Genomic DNA, 13,153 nt, shown 5'->3' on the forward strand with positions numbered 1-13,153 from the left:
GCGGCGCGGGCCGGGGCAGGGGAGCGGGAAGCTGGAGAGGCTCCGGGAGAAAGGCACGAGTGAAGGAGGAAAGGAGGGAAAAGAGACACAGAGGAGGGGACGGAGGGGAAAGGAAGCCACGCAAACACGTAGAAGTCATCAGGCTTTCATGACGTTGAACGAAGAAAACTCAAGCTGTGAAAACCACTTTGAAAAACAGACAATGTAAAAGCTACTCAGTGATTAACATAGGGTACTATTATATATGTCATCATTTGTTTCACTTTGCTACCTTTCTGCCCAGTTCATTCACTCGCGTATCTATTCAGCAAACACATATTGGTTTGGTTTAGGGTGAGGGTATCGATGTGAGAGACAAATAGGAACAGATCTGAAAACTGCTTTGAAGGGAGGAAGTGATACAGGATGACTACCTAGCGGTGGAAGATGACAGCCCAGGCTGAGGCCTGAGCGACTGAATTGATGTGATGCTTTTTATGGCGTGGAAGAACTCTGCTGGTGTTCTGCTGCAGGATCCGTTAAGTGTCTTGTGAAATATCCAGAATATGTATGGTTTCTATTTGACCACGTGTGTATATGCAAGGAGATGATACCTGGGCTTCATTGAGGTGAGATTTGTAACTTATCCTCATGCTGGTATTATGGAAATTTTTAAAAGAGACAAACTGGAGAGAATGTCTAACAGCCAGGTTTTGAAGGATCACTATGATTAGGAGATGGGTAAAGGAAAGAATCTTGCAGTCAAACTAGGAATGGTATTAGGGTCGGAGAGAACCCAGACTACATGTCCCAGAGGCCAAAAGAAGAGAAAATTTTAAGGAAGGACTATTGCATAACACAAAAACTGAAGAGAAGGTGAGTATAGGAACGCCACAAGTATCCACCATATGGATACACTTGATCTCATCTGTATTTGTTCATTAGAAGGCCACTGTGATGATGGGAGATAGACGCCTGATGGTGAAAATTAAACTTTTTTCCATGGGGGAAAAGTTATGGTTCAAATTGTTTACAATGGTGGTATGTTACAAACGAAGAGAACACTATTCAGCTGTCTAAAGTGGTGGACCTCGTTTCCATGCACTTTGGGATAAATGTCTATAGTCCTTTGAACTTCACCACTGAAGCAAGAATCCTTAAACTATGAATGAAATTCAGATCATGGCTCGACGCCTATAGCTCAACCGGCTAAGGCGCCAGCCACGTACACCTAAGGTGGCAGGTTCGAATCCCCAGCCCGGACCCGCCAAACAACAATGACGGCTGCAACCAAAAAATAGCCGGGCGTTGTAGCGGGCGCCTGTGGTCCCAGCTACTTGGGAGGCGGAGGCAGGAGACTCGCTTGAGCCCAGGAGCTGGAGGTTGCTGTGAGCTGTAATGCCACGGCACTCTGCCCAGGGGGACAGCTTGAGGCTCTGTCTCAAAAAAAAAAAAAAAAAAGAAATTCAGATCATATAGTATGTTTTATAATTAAAGACAAAAAGGCACAGTAACAGGAGACACCATGTTGTTTAAAGTCATGACTGGCTGTACTTTGAAAGTTTCATTAATATCAAAAGTTGGCAGGCAGCGCCTGTGGCTCAGTGAGTAGGGCCTCAGCCCCATATACTGAGGGTGTCGGGTTCAAAACCCAGCCCCGGCCAAACTGCAACAACAACAAAAAAAAAAACAGCTGAGTGTAGTGGTGGGCACCTGTAGTCCCAGATATTCAGGAGGCTGAGGCAAGAGAATCGCCTAAGCCCAGGAGTTGGAGGTTGCTGTGAACTGTGATGCCACTGCACTCTACCAAGGGTGATAAAGTGAGACTCTGTCTCTTAAAAAAAAACAAAAACAAAAAAACAACTAAAGTTGGCAAGCATGAAAGAAAACAGGAATTTTAACATTTTATTGATTAAACAGCATAATTGGCCTGAAATTTGAAAGAGCAATCAAATATTTCTGTGCTAGGAACTTACATCTAGAGAAAAAAGAAGTACTCAGTGTTTGTGACATTTTCAATTATATGTATGGTATGTTATATGTTATATAGTACATATCATATTATGTGGCATATGATATTTGCATGTGTATATTCACATAGATATTCATTGAAAGAGTTTTGTAACAGGAAAACCCTAGAGATATCTAAATGCCCTTTTATAAGTTACAACCTATCAATCAAAGGTATTCCTCAGCTTCTCAAAATGAATTCAGTGGAGAATTAAATATTGAGGTCAAAAAACAAAAAAGCACAGTACCCTCCAAGATACATTATTAAATTTAAAATAAAAAAGCAATTGCAAAAGGCTGTGTATTGTAGATTAATTTATGAATATTTACGTATACGATACATAAAAATACAAGAAGGGAAATTTTACTTTTAGTTTAAAAACCTTTCTATGTAGTTCAGTCTTTTTTTTTGGAGTTCAATCTTTTAACATATATTTGTACTGATTTTTTCAAATACAATATATGACAACTCTCTCTTTAATGAAAATTACAAATCAAGTCTTCTCATGCCAATTTTTACAATAGTAGATAAGTTTCAACTATAAGTATCAGACTATTAGTCATCATTACAAGTTTTAGTCTCTTATTTTAGGAGTAGTACAAGACTTACTTTAAAATGTTATTTTCTTTAATGTTTTACTGTGGGAAAAGGAATCAGTTATGGTCTATAGTACATCAGCAGAATAGTAACCCCAATATTTATTAACAGACATTTCTTGAGCAATTTCTTTTGTGTAGAGGGCACCGTTCTCAGTCCTAAACAAAGCCCCTGTCCTGTGGCATGTATACGAGGGACAAACTTGGAAAACAAACATATAAATAAAGTACTTGCTGGTGACAAGTGTGAAGAAAAATAATAACACCTGTTCAGGAGTGAAAGAGTGCTTGGGATAGAAGATTTTAGAAGATGTGATCAGGGATTGTCCCTCTTAGTCACCTGAGACCTAAATGAGGAGAGATAGCAAGTCACGGGAAGCTCCAGGAGACATGTGATCAAGTCCTAAGACAGAAAAAGGAAAATGGGACTAGATTGGACCAGCCTAACAAGACAGTAGTAGGAGAGAGCATGGGGTCAGGTCATAGAGCGCCTTGAGGATTATGTGGACAAAAGTTTGAATTTATACTAGTTTAAATGTAGAATTTTAAGAAGGGGTAATATGATCTTATTAGGCTTTAGACATCTTGTTCTACGGAGCAAAAAGCAAACTGGTGCAGAAGACAAGAAAATAGTTGAGAAATTAGTTAGGAATGGGTCTGGGTGAGCAGTACTGATTCAAACCACTCTGAAGGCTCCCCTCTAGAACACTTCAATAGCACTCTGTCCTTATCTCGGTCACAGAACTCAGCCCTGCTATGCTGTCATTGAGAAGTGTCCGTATATATTTTTCTCCTCTGCTGTTTCTCTCTGTAACCTCAGTTACAGAACAAGGAAATTGGCAATGAGAAAGTAGAGAACAGTGCACTGAGGGGAAGCAGTTTGAAGAAAAAAAATGGTAGAAGTAAGTGTAAGAACGCTCTAAAACCGGGTCATTAACTTGGGATCCATGAAAGTCCTGTGGAAGCTTATGAAAGATGCATACTGGGAGCATTTGCCATGGCAATGGCCCATAAATGTTACTAGATTCTCAAAGGAGCCAAAAACCCTCGAAGAAAACAACCAGATAAGCATCTCTGAACAATTGGGAGGGTGGTATTGCCACTTACAGACTTGCAGGTGTTCAATCAAATTTCTATCTGATTGTGACAGATAGTTTGTAGTACCAGACACCATCTCCAACTCCTAAGACGACATTGTTTTTAATTATGATTTCTTAGCATCTTATGATAGATCTGTGTAGAGTACAGGTAACCCAAAAATGTCAACTGAAATTCATTGAGTGTTTCTCAGAATTATTTAGAGCATCATCATTTTTTGAGGGTTTTTTAAAAAGATTTCCTTAATATATAAGAAAGGCAAAGGATACAACAAATATTTTGTCATAAAAAAGTACAGGTAGGAAAATACAGAAAATGTTTAGTAAAACATGAGAGTCTACCATACCTTTTTTTTTTTTGAGACGTTTCACTTGGTTGCCGTCGGTAGAGTGCTGTGACATCATAGCTCACAGCAACCTCAAACTCTTCGGCTCAAGTGATTTTTTTGCCTCAGCCTTCTGAGTAGCTGAGACTACAGGCTCCCGCCACAATGCCTGGCTATTTTTAAGAGAGGTCTCCCTCTTGCTCCGGGTGGTGTCAAACCTGTGAGCTCAGGCAATCTACCTGCCTGGGCCTCCCAGAGTGCTAGGATTACAGGTGTGAGCTACTGTGCCTGGCCCCAAGTGATCCTTTTTAAAGCATTGGTGGAATCAGGGGCTAAGAGTTGCACCAACACATTTCTAGTGCTTTTTAAATTGGCCTATCTTTCTGATATGGTGTAGGTATCCTAAACGTGTTCACACAGTTTGAAGTGATAATTTGACTCAGTAATCTCAGTGATGTGATTATTAACTAAAGGAATACGCTTCTGGCTTATTATGGCAATACTGTGCATCATAGCGAAAATGAAGTACTCACCTAGATTTCTAATAGTACACTGTACAAAAATTCTATAATGGATACTGGCATAAGTACAATATATAGATAGTAGAATTTAAGTATATGGACTACTTATACAAAATAATATTTGTGAAAAGAGCTGAACACAGATATAGACCAATTGCAATAGTGTAAATCGTGTTTGAACATTGATCAAAATCAGAAAAGATTATGCAGTGACAATTGATGCTGTCATTTGGGGAGGGGATCTTTTCCCCTCTAATGTATACATTAAATATCCAAAAGTTGCATGGGCTTAACACAGAATCACCTGGGGGCAGGGGAGCTGCACGGTATTATGGGTAAGAGGTGGCCCCTGGAGCCAAAAAGCCTTAGTTTCATTTAAGGCATGAGTTCATTAGTTCTATGACCTTGAACAAAACTTATTCTATCTAGGTCTCATTTTTTTTTCATTTATAAAATGAGAATAATACCTTCTCTATAAAATTGTTATAAGCATTAAAAGAGATAAGAATACAAACGTTCAGCAAATAGCGAGGGCTGGATGGGTCTTAACTAACATTATTACATACTTTGATTCATTGATTGATACAAAATATACCTATTAATTACCATGTGTCGGGTTCTTTTCTTGTGTCTTCTATCTAACACGCTATAAGGTAATTTGCTTATACGGCTTTGTACATGTCTATTAGATAAATGAAACTGTGTTGCTCCTTTTCTAAGAACAAGCAGTTGTCCACCAATCTTATTCTTCCATACAGGCTCATTTCCCCCAAGGAACAGTCACCTTACTCAAATCATTTGCTCTTTATTGCCCCTGTTGTGTTTGATTGAAATCTCACCCTTACTTTACTCTCAAGGAATGCAAGAATCCAAGGAATTCCCCAGCAATAGGGTTATGTGGTCAGAACATGAGACTCAGACTCACCAACCCGGTTTCAAGGCTGACTATCTTTCTATGCACAGTGTGACCCTGGGCCGTTCTAAAATTCCTTTTCTCCCAGTCTCCATGTGTAAGTGGGAAATACTTCATGTCAAGCCTAGTTCTCAAGGATTTAAAGGAGGTTTTTCAGAAATCAGCATCTTAGAAATGCAATCTCTTATTCTTTTATTACAAAGGATTATTGGGGAAGAAAAATAGGGAAGGAAAAGAAAAAAAAAGCAAAACAAAAGAAAGCTCATGCCAGTGACCTAATTTCCCCCATATAATATGTTTTTCTCTCCATTTACTGGAAAATCCTGATCAAGGAAAATATTATGCAGACAAACCATAGCAGATTAAGGAGTCCTGTGTGTTTGTATGTTTCCATGTAATAAGGCATAAACCAATATAAAATCAACAATACAAAACTGCCAGCATAAATGAGCTTTACATGCATATAATTTATGTATCTTTATTGTTGTTACCATGTTGCCTACTTTTAAATTCTGACCATCAGATGCAGAGTGAGCTTTACTGTACCTTGACGCCCTGGAAGTGAGATCTGTGGTTCTCTGCTATATTCCATAATTACTTGCATCGTCACTAAGGTCACAGATGTGTGTGGAAAAGAGAGGAAACAGCAGAGGGCCTCCTATGATCAGAACAATGGCTGCTCAGAGCAATACAAATGTTTAAATATGTAAAAAAGAAAAATTGGCTGATGGCTGAAAGGACGCTTACCAGGGGTTGCCGTCCTGTTGCTTGGTAGTTTGAAGGGGGAAACCTGTCTTTGAAACTCCAAGTGCCCTTTATTCCAACAATTCTCCAAAATTATTCCAACACTAAGACAAACAGAAACATAGTTTAAGCCTATGAAAATTTTCATAATGGAATATTGAGTAGAATACTCCACATGAAATGGCATATCCAGTATAACCTTGTTATCTATTTCTGTGTGTATGTGTGTGTATATACTCAGAAAACATTGAAAATATATTCTGATGTTGACAATAACTATCTCTGAATTTTGAGATGTTTGGTTTTCTTTTTTAATTTGTCTATTTTTTCATGAGCATCCATTATGCTTTTCAATCAAAAGTAAATTTATTGGAGAACACTTAGTGATCTAAAAATAGACCTGCCACTCGATCCTACAATTCCTTTACTAGGCATATATCCAGAAAACCAAAACTCATTATAACAAAAATATTTGTACCAGAATGTTTATTGAGGCCCAATTCATAATTGCTAAGTCATGGAAGAAGCCCAAGGGCCCATTGACCCACGAATGGATTAATAAATTATAGTATATGTACACCATGGAATATTATGCAGCCTTAAAGAAAGATGGAGACTTTACCTCTCTCATGTTTACATGGATGGAGCTGGAACATATTCTTTTTAGCAAAGTATTTCAAGAATGGAAGAAAAAGTATCCAATGTACTCAGCCCTACTATGAAACCAATTTATAGCTTTCATATAAAAGCTGTAACCCAATTATAGCCCAAGAATATGGGGAAAGGGGAGGGGGGAGGTTGGGTGGAGGGAGGGTGATTGGTGGGACCACACCTACGGTGCATCTTATAAGGGTACATGTGAAATTTACTAAATGTTGAGTATAAATATCTTAACACAGTAACTAAGAAAATGCCATGAAGGCTATGTTAACTAGTTTGATAAAAATATTTCCAATGGTATATATAAACCAGCACATTGTACCCCATGATTGCATTAATGTACACAGCTATGATTTAATTTTAAAAAAGTAAATTTAGGACTCTCAGGTGCTTCTGTTTAAAAACATGTGCTATTTAACAGCCCCAGTATCCTAATGGACAAGGGATTGGTCTCTTAAAATGGTAAGACTTTCATTCTAACAGGCAGCAGGTTGTGTGGCTTCTGGTGAAATAAGTACACAGTCAGGTAAAGAGAAAACTCAGTCTCATAGAGACCTAAGCTCAGTCTTATAGATACCTGGAAGAAATCGGGTCAAAGTGAAGAATTCGGGTCAAAGTGGTTAGTGACAGGTGACATGGAATCAGCATCATACTGTAAGACTCATTGTTTTTCTCTAAGACTGGCTAATGATAATAATATCTGGGATGAACCTCAGGAATCAATGAAACTTAACTTCATTTACAGATGCAGAAACTGAACCTCAGGGAAGTAAAGTGATTTCTCCCAAGTTCCAGAAATGCAAGACTGGCAATCTTAGCTTCCTAGACCATAGACCATGCCGTTTTCATTGTTTTGCCTCTGTAGCCAACTCTGTTGCCTGTGTACGAATTTGGATACATCAGGGGATATTGCCTCTGATGCAGGGTAATTATAGTTGGTCCATTCTACCCCCATCTATGGGAACTTTGGAATACCAAATAAATTATAAGAAAGTTAGGAATGTCTGATCTTCTAAAATGAGAATCTAAGACCCAGGGTCTACATGGCATCTGCCTAAAGGCTGTTCTCTGTGTCAGAGATGACCTACGATATACTGGACTGAGAACACAGGGGATTCTCAGGAAACATTCTAGGCACATATGCTAATTTGAATCATCAGCACTTTTCCACCAGTTGTCATGGCAATGTGGCAGCACCATCTTAAAGTCTGAATGTGACCATTGCCAGAAAAGGCTTTAATACTCGGCTTCCTTATGGATGGACTCATTAGAGAAGTGAAGGCACTTGAGAGATGTTTTCTATCAACAATACCTATTGAGTGAGCACCACGAATGAATTCAAAATGACACTGGGCACTGGAGAACCACAGAAGAACTACAGGATGTGTTCCCGCTCTTGGGGAGAACATTGACTTGAGAATTGGGGGACTGGCCCCAGGTTTGCTTCTAACTATCTCTGCACGTCTGTGTCATATCTTTAAAGCAAAGATGACATTACTGGGCAATACATCATTTCTAAGGCAGGAAAGGCTAAATTGTGGGGACAAGAGTAACACATGTGATTCAACAGAGAGAACATTCGAAATGGTATGGAATGTGATGCTGTACTGTTAATTGGTAAGAAAAAAGTCAGCCCAGCTGGCTTAGATCAATTGGTTCTCCTTGGGGATGGGAGAGGAGAGCAACTCTCCAGTTAGACAGAATTTGGATCAGAGGAACAGTATAGGGAGTCAGTCAGTCTCAAGCAAAGCATATACATTTGCACGGTTAGCAGGAAGTAAGAGTTCTGAAGCAGTTCATGGTCAATGCTGCATTTAGAAGAGGAATTTATTTTAGGGAACTTAATGTTTGGAAAACCCCAACAAACAGAGTGATTCAGTGAGAGCAGTGTTAAAGTTTTACGGTTTTTCTTCTTTGAGACAGAGTCTCACTATGTTGCCCTCAGTAGAGTGCTATGGCATCACAGCTCACAGCAACCTCAGACTCTTGGGCTTAAGTGATTCTCTTGTCTTAGTCTCCCAAGTAGCTGGGACGACAGGCGTCCACCACAACGCCCAGCTATTTTTTTGTAGTAGTTGTCATTGTTGTTTAGCAGGCCTGGGCCAGGTTTGAACCTGCCAGCCCTGGTGTATGTGACTGGTGCCCTAACTACTGTGCTCTAGGCACCGAGCCGTTTTACTGTTTTTCTGATAAGTACCTAGGAATAATATTACGTGCCTACTGTGTGCCAAATCCTCTTCTAAGTGCTGAGTGTTAATTTATTTTTAAATCTTCACAAGAACTCTTTAAGTCACCAAACTGAGTAAAGCATGGGAAAATCAAATCGTTTGTTTGAAGTCTCACAGTGAGTAAACGGCAGACCTAGGAGCTGGACTCTAATCATTCGGATACTTCTTTTCTGTTTCCTAGTGTTTATAGAAAACATGGCCTCCTGCCCCACTGAAGTCGAGGGTATTTCGGCAGGAGGTCTGTCCAGCACAACGATCTGGGAGATGGTAGATTTTTTCATATCTTGTAAATAAATTAAAGTTGACAAGGAGCCATTGCTAAAGCTAAGATCCCAATGGTCACCCAACCCTTAGTTCTGCTCATGGACTTCTGCTCACACAGTCAAGGATGGGCGGGTTTAGGAGCTGAATTCCAAGTGGAAGGTGGGATGGCCTTATTTACCATTTTTTTTTTTTTTTGTTGTTGTTGTTGTTTTTGAGACAGAGCCTCAAACTGGGTAGAGTGCTCTGGCATCACAGCTCACAGCAACCTCTAACTCCCGGGCTCAAGTGAGTCTCCTGCCTCCACCTCCCAAGTATCGGGGACCACAGGTGCCCGCCACAATGCCCGGCTATTTTTTGGTTGCAGCTGTCCTTGTTGTTTTGGCCGGTCCAGGCTAGATTTGAACCCCCCACCTTAGGTGTATGTGGCTGGTGCCTTAGCCATTTGAGCCACAGGCACCAAGCCCTTATTCCCATTCTTAAGCAAGGAGGCTCTGGGAATGCTAAGTCTCCTTCAGGGCTAAGCCAGTCTTCTGAGATTCTCTGAAATACCCTTGACCTCAGTGGGGTAGGAAAGGCCAGTGATAATATCCCTTAGGGACAGAGGCCATGTTTTCTATAAACACGAAAATAGAAAAGAAGTATCCGAATGATGAGAGTCTGGCTCTTGGGTCTGCCGTTTACTTGCTGTGAGACTTCAAACAAATGATTTGATTTTCTCATGCTTTATTTACTCCTGAGTCCTCCTCCTTATTTTTGACAACAACAAATAGTCACTGTGCACCTCTCCTGGGTCAGATGCCAGGTGCTATGTGGAATACAAAGATGGGTAAGATAAAGCCCCTTAGTAGTTCATGGTCTAGAAAATAATGACTGTAATTCAAGGCTGAATGTCACTAGTGTCATAAGGCATTATATCTCTCCTTCTGGATTTGGCCAGTCTGGTTCTTAACCGACTCCTGCATAGCCCCAAGGCAAGCACTAAATGGCAGGAGATGGAGGCCGTGCCTGGGCCATGTAGCTGTGGCTGCATTTCCCAAGCAGAGCAGCCTTGAGGCAAAGTAGGATGATAATCAGGGAAGGAGTCCAGGCTGCAAGACAATCGTTAGGGAGGATTTTTGAAATGGCATCCGTCAGGCTTGGTGGTTCACCCTGTAATCGTAGCATTTTGGGAGCCTGAGATGGAAAGATGGCTTAAGGCCAGGAGTTTGAGACCAGCCTGAGCAACAGAGTGAGACCCTGTCTCTACAAAAAAATACAAAAATTAGCCAAGTGGGGTGGCTTGTGCCTGTAGTCCTGGCAGGAGGATCACTTAAACCCAGGAGTTCAAGCTCACAGTGAGCTATGATGATGCCACTACCAAGGCAGATGGGGTGACAAGGTGAGACCCTGTCTCAAAAGAAAGGAAAGAAGAGAGGGAAGAAGGGAGGAAAAAAGAGAGGAAGCACAGGCATATGGTCATTCCTTAGTATCCCAGGGCGGTCGGTTACAGGACCTCCTGCAGAAACCAAAATCTACAAATGCTCTTTCAAATTTCTCATATTAAAAGGTATGGTATTTGCATATAACCTACAAACATCCTCTGATATGCTTTAAATTGTCTCTAATTACTTATAATAACTAATATAATGTAAATGCTATGTAAGTAATGTTATATTTTATAGGACTTTTATTTATATTATTTTTTATTGTTTTATTATTGTTTTTTATTGTTTCCCCCCCCCAAAAAATATTTTCTGTCCAAGGTTGATTGAATCCACAAATCGGGGAACCTGTGGAGACTGAGAAGTTGATGGTACTGAGAGGCGGGAAAAAACTAGAGAGAAGGGAGAGACTTCACCAGGGCAGGAGAGGTGAATGGAGGGTGAGAGCCAGGGGAAAGTTCAGCACAGGCAGGAACGTGGGCAGGACACTTAGGTCCTTACTGAAGAAACTAAGGTAACGGCTGAGGAGGCAGGTGAGAGGACAGAAGAGCCCCCCCAGGGGAAGTTCCAGCAGAGCACACTACTGTCAAGTTCTATGTTGTAGCAACACAGCTGAGGCTTCTAGTAAGTAACCTTGGCCAGAGGAAAGTGAGACTGAGTTTAAAGGGACCTGGGTCTAGAGATAAGGAGCTTGCTTCACAGAAGTAGATTTTTGTCTCTTCTTTGGCTTTAAGGCCTCCCCCACCAAGTCTGCTGTCTCCATAGATCAGAGTTATCTCTTCAAGAGACCTAGGGCTGACTGTTGGATTGGGGAGTGCTGAATTTCCCTTGCCCCAGTCTGCTTACCTATTGCTGAGTTTGCTGCACTAGCACCCTTCAGGGAGGTTCTGACTTGAAAGGCATCTTGTTCCCTGGGGGCTCAACCTCACCCTCCCGTGCTTCACAGGCCTCTGGGGACACACATTCACCCCCACCTCCAAGGTCCACAATGCCATGTAGATGGAGGTCATAAAGTAACACCCCCCCCCCACCCCTCCTGGGCCTTCTTTCCAGAAGCTTGTGACTTCTGAACCAAAGTCAGTCTCCAGTCTGAGGCAGGAATGATGATATCCCCTCAATATAAGAGGTCGGAAATGATGGTCAAATATTTGAACAGCAAGGGAAACAAGAAGCGATGGGACACAAAAGCATCCTCCAGATCTGAGTCACAGGACCACCCACTGTGGTCGGCCGTATTAGCCCCAGCTGGAGGTATGTGTAATTGGGTTCTATGTATTATTCAGCCTGGAGCACAAGCTGTCTGTCTGTGGAGGTTGGGTGCCAGCCACTTGAACTGCAAAGATGACACAACCTCTGTCAAAGAGCCTCTCTGGCTGCTCTGGCTGGAAATCACTAGTCATTAGCAAGGGCTCAGAGACCACTGGTACATCCATGTACAAACTGAGCTGTTACTTTTGACTTTTAAAACTTTTTTTTTTCAAAATTGTTTTGAGGGGTGGACTAGGTGCTGCATAGCTTCCAAGGGGTGTCCTTCAAAGGTGGCCGTAGTGACATTCGCCAATGAGATATGTAGTGCTTTCCCTAGGATGAGTTTGTGAACTTAATTGTCAGAACTCCTAAGAGCTAATACACTCTGCTGATACTTTTGTCTCCTCTCCTTGTCTCTCTCCCGGTTTCCATTTAAGGCTCTTTCCTTTTTTAGCCCTAAATCGAAGGTCTTGACATTAATTCATGCAATTAGGAGGGGCCTAATTGTCCCATAAATTGGAGACCTCTGCTGTTACTCTTGGTCATGAATTGTATTTGCTCTTTCATAAACTGTTTATGTTCTTTGAGCCACCAGTGACTCTTAATGTCAGGATAATATAGATCTATAGAACCTCTCAAGATCCTGCAATAAGCTCTGTTCTTTCCTATAGCCATCCACCCAGTTATTCATACAAGGAATTAAGAGTCTATGTGCCAGGCACCAAGCTAGTATCAGGATGCAAAGACAGTGCACAATTGGCCTTTATAGAGATCATAGATGTTGGATTTTTATAGCTTGAGAATGACATGCATAGATGACTCCCACCCCAGTTGTGGGTGTTTTAAGGTTTCTTTCCAGTAAGCAATTGGGGATACACATAGCCTCTTTAACTAAGCAGCAAGAGACAGAAACTGCCCTCTTATTCCGTCTTGTCTTCCAATTTGTGTTCAGACCCAGGCAAGAGTTAAAGAGTCTGATGACTGAGAAGCACAGATGAAAAACAGCCCAGCCCAGGGCCTGTTAGGATAATATCTCCCCTCTCTTTATCCTTGCCAGCCCTCCCTTCCTGCCTTTGATGCAGAGAGCTCAGGGTCTGAATGAAACCTGCTGGAGTTTCCAATTAAATCTCTGTGGACAAAGGGCA

The sequence above is a fragment of the Otolemur garnettii genome, unplaced genomic scaffold (assembly GCF_000181295.1).
Source record: "Otolemur garnettii isolate 467f Iridium unplaced genomic scaffold, OtoGar3 scaffold00074, whole genome shotgun sequence".
In the NCBI taxonomy this organism is placed as follows: domain Eukaryota; kingdom Metazoa; phylum Chordata; class Mammalia; order Primates; family Galagidae; genus Otolemur; species Otolemur garnettii.